Consider the following 4,529-nt stretch of genomic DNA (forward strand, 5'->3'; position numbering starts at 1 on the left):
TTTTGTAAATCAAAGGTTTTATTTTGATTGTCCCTGTACCATTTTAAAAACTCCTCTCTTTCTCCAGACATCATATACCCATCTCCATAATACTCAACACCGGGCATAGGTCCCATATAATTTTGATTAACCCTGGTGTTAAAAAAATGCGGGAAATAACCCTTACAGCCTTGAAACCCCAGGGCTTGCGGAAGCTTGCTGAGCTTCATGGGCAGGAAATTTAAAGAGTCTTTAAACCGTATACCCAGGGGTTCTATCGTGATTTCTAAGAGCTTAGCACCCTGAGCTAACAAGCGCACATCCATCTTTTCCTTTAGCAGCTCTCTAACTACAAAATAACCATCATAGCCTTTAGAATTATGCGCTATGAAGGTGTATCCTTTGAACTTTTTGTCACAAAAAATCTTAACAAACTTAGAAATACTCTCAAGACCTTTGAACTCCCAGTTTCTTGTGTTGTTTAAATCTGTTGCATATATATAATTTGGAACATGAAAGCCTGTTTCCTGAACACATTCACAATCATAAAATATATATTTTTCAGATATTTGTGCATGATCAATAGGGGGCATAAAACACAAATGCTTGTCGCCAGCGATCAAGGGCTCAGAACAAAGCTTACATTGTCTGACCCGGCATTTATGTTTTTTATCAACATACGATTCACATTTTTCACACAGTATTTTAAGCAAACACTCAACTTCTTTTTTTAAAGCCAGAACCGTATGCCTTTCTAAACACTCTTGAGAACGACAATACAGCCTGCAATTCGGACATCTCTGTTGTACCCCAATATTGTCTACACACATTGCTGTTAAACAGAGATGGCACCATAATGTACAATTATGATCGTGACTATATGGTTTCTGGCAAAAATGACAGAAGTTTCGCTCCCCATAGAGCTTTTTTACATCTAAGATTCCATAAAAATGGTCATCATGTAGCAATATAAATACAGTTTTCTGGAATTCAGGTCTGTCCTTTGTCTTAAAACACCCCCATTCTTTTGTATAAAGCACAACTCTTATGTTTATACCCAAATGTTGTTCAAATGTTGAGACATCATCTAGCATGACCTTTTTATGTTCTGACCACCCTAGCTCTGTGTGCAGTTTTTTAGCACGGTCTAATAGCTCTGCATCTGTAAGCTTTGTTGGTGACATGAGCGCTGTAACGCTCCCTGCAAAACATAGTTTATTATCTGTGTTATTCAAGTCTATTAAATGCCTTCTCTTTTTATGTATGATTTGACTGTACAGAATAGACCTTAAAACCCTTCGTGACCCACCCCCTCTGTTCCTTATAACAAGAATGACTATGTGGAATGTCTCACCAAACTGTATCTCTCTATAACTCTGCAGGAGTTTACTAACTTGATCTAAGAAATCATCAGCGTTCAAATCCTGAGGGTTTAACTTTCCCGAATACAAAGAATTATGAAAACCTGTAGAATGTAAATGAATCTGTATATAATCATGGGGGGACACGTTATGGCTTATTTCATTTAGAACATGCTGTATGCCTTGTCTCACAACATTTTGCGCATCTATGAAAGAATCTATTCTATCTAAATTAATAAAACGAAATTCCTCTGAATAAAGCAAGCCATTAAATTTTTCTAAATCACGGTTCCACCTTCTCACAAATTGCACAAAATTAACCGGTTCATTTTCTACAGCTGCATTTTCAGAGGTCTCTGGTATACAATTATTTACCAACCCCCCTGAAACATTGTCATCGGTACAATTATCTAAGAACATGCTTTCACATTCTTTCTCTACTTCCACCCTGTGCACAGGTCTGTTGCTGTCTCTCTCATCTTTTCTTTCGGAAATAGGCTTTTTTGCAGTCTTTTCACGGTCTAAAATTAAAAATAATAATAATAATTAACATGGGTGGGCTCATACTTTTTTTTTGCAATATTTTAAGAAGAATTTTTCTTAAACTATAACAGTATAGATTCTTACTTTTTTGTTTATCTCTCGGTTTTTTGTATGGTCTTTTGTCAGATTTCTTTGGCATATGCTGCTCATGGTCTGTTATGTAAAAAAAACAAAAAATGGTAATACCTTTTCTTTTACACAGCTGTGAACTAATTGTTGTTTTACCCGTACAGATATAAAAAAAATACTTCTTACCTTCAACTGCATCTTCAGACTCTTTTCTCTTTCTTTTGGAAATAGTTTTGTTTGCACCATTTTCACATTCTAAAAATTACAAAATAAAATAAAAAACACAGGGTCACACACACTTTTGATGTCTTTGTAAATAGATCTCTGCTTCGTTGACTGTTATGAAGGAAAAAAAGAGAGACATTTGGGGGGGTCATAGACATTAAGGAAAACCTATTTCTCACCATTATTTGTATTGCTGTCAGAAATGCCTTGTTGGTCTTTTTTCTCTAAGGCATTACTGCATCCAGGCTGTTCTTCTTCTATGTTCAAATGTGTGTCTGATTTTTCAATATTTTCCTGTTCTAATGATAAAACAGACAAACACTGTTTTTACTACTGTTTTTTTTAAAAATCATATCTAAAAATATACATTAAAACTATTAACTCACCTTTTAATTTTCTTTGTTTTCTTCGTTTAGTAAGTGACATTTTATTAATAAACACAGGCTTCTGCCTTTCTTTGTTTGAAGAATCCATTTCTGTTTCAAACTCCAGACTGCTGAATCTTTTCTGGTCACCGGCTATACCCTTTTATCACCAGCATTAGGTGGGGCGTAACCACCAACAAACCTCAAAACCTGTGTATTGAAACAAAAAAAAAAAAGCTACCTGGCCTCTCTGTCATGTGATGGACATCTTATAGAATAAGATTGTTCTCTTGCTTGGGTTATCATTTACAGGGCTTTTTGTATGTATTATCAATATCTCTTTAGATCTGAAGCCCATTCACAAAACTATAGTATGTTGAACCTTTTTTTTTTTTTTGTGATTTAATGTTTGCTGATCATTGTTTCTCCCTAATTAGATTATGTGTCCCAGACAGCTATCCGCACCTACCTCATTACAATATACATCCCCCCTTTTATTCATGAAAGGTAGTGTGTTACCAGCGCCCTCTTAGGTCTTGGGACACTTTACAAAAAAAAAAAAATTGGCCTCTCTTGAATGTCTTGTCATTCTGGTCTTTTTTTTCCCCTTCCAAACATTGTCTCATTCTGATTAGATTAACCATTTACAGATCTTGGATCCAGACAACTTCCCCCCCACACATAGCTCATAGCAATATACATTCCTTAGTTAATGAAATAGTTGCTGTATCAAACATTTTACAGCCTGTGCATTGATATCAAAGAGACTTAATAAAACCATAAGATATCCCCCCCTAAAAACTTCCATATCACCTTAAAGCACAATTGACACATTTTGTTAATTCTGATATATTTATTAGTTGTTTTTATTAACTAATTTATACACATGGCAAAATTTGTTAAAATATTACAAAGTATTTCATTGTCAATACATACTTCTGAAATACAGACAAGAAAAAACAAAGACTGCTTTATTATACATTTTTAAAAAAGGACTGGTGTTTTCTCCCATAGATGATGGCATTTATATATTTTATCATTAAAATCTCATCTGTAGGTTTAAGCAAACTGTTTAGTTTTTGAACAGGATTTTCAGCAGTTTTCACGCTGTGTATAAGATATATGATCAGATTCATATCGTCATTGTTTAGGCTTAATACACCTCGTTTATATGCTGCTAATACCACAAGATTCAAAACACGTTCTAGGCATAACCTGTTATATGCGGTCCTTAATTGTTCCTGTGTGTCAGAGGCAGTCCAATAAACGCAACTATGATCATCCTGACTTGGATCGTCGAGAACACAGCCTTCGCAATTTTCATACCGTATGCCAGACAGACATTTTTTAAGAATACTATAGACAGCCACCCTTACGATTGATCTAAATGTTGTTTTTCGAAAAACTCCATGCACCGGCGGTGGTTTTTGGAATCCTATAGCTCCACCAGCTGAAATCGTGCACATCTTCAGGATTGTTGTTTTTTTTTTTTTGATCACATGTATCTGGTTCTTTTATACTTGGACAGAAGCAGAAAATACAGTTCATTTTGATACCTGGTGTGTCTCCATATTCTTCTGTTTGTAAAGATCCTTCATTTTCCTATAAAACATAATGTAAACATTAAATTAAAACCTCTTCTAAACAAACTCTCTATTATAGATAGCTCCCAAACACGCCACCCCTAAAATGCATCATTAGAAAGAAAGAGATTTTTTCTTACCTTACACTCAAGCTTTTCCAACAAATAATCTGCTTCGGCATCCAGAGCAGCTTTGTGCAGCTCTAAATCTTCAGAGTCATTTTCATTGATCAAATTTGGATCCTGCGAATCAAAAAGCTTTTGTCCCAACGGAAGTTCATCAAAATCTGGGTCAGTGCTTCCTCCTTCTTCTTCTGCCCTCCGCTTTCGTTTATGGCTCCTCTTTAGTTTTGGCTGTTGAACGATTTTCATTTCAAGACACTTAGGTGTTTCATATACGGCCAT

General features: G+C 35.2%; 1 long non-coding RNA gene across 1 annotated transcript; it reads right to left on the bottom strand.

Moving 5' to 3' along the window:
* Positions 1–3,982: 3,982 nt before the first annotated feature.
* On the bottom strand, positions 3,983–4,308 carry LOC115096138. Its single transcript, XR_003857991.1, has 2 exons — positions 4,266–4,308; positions 3,983–4,144 (listed from the first exon to the last, which is right to left on the bottom strand). It is a non-coding gene; the product is annotated as an uncharacterized LOC115096138 (long non-coding RNA).
* Between the last annotated feature and the right edge of the window lie 221 nt (positions 4,309–4,529).

The sequence above is a fragment of the Rhinatrema bivittatum genome, chromosome 7 (genome assembly GCF_901001135.1).
Source record: "Rhinatrema bivittatum chromosome 7, aRhiBiv1.1, whole genome shotgun sequence".
NCBI classification, from domain to species: domain Eukaryota; kingdom Metazoa; phylum Chordata; class Amphibia; order Gymnophiona; family Rhinatrematidae; genus Rhinatrema; species Rhinatrema bivittatum.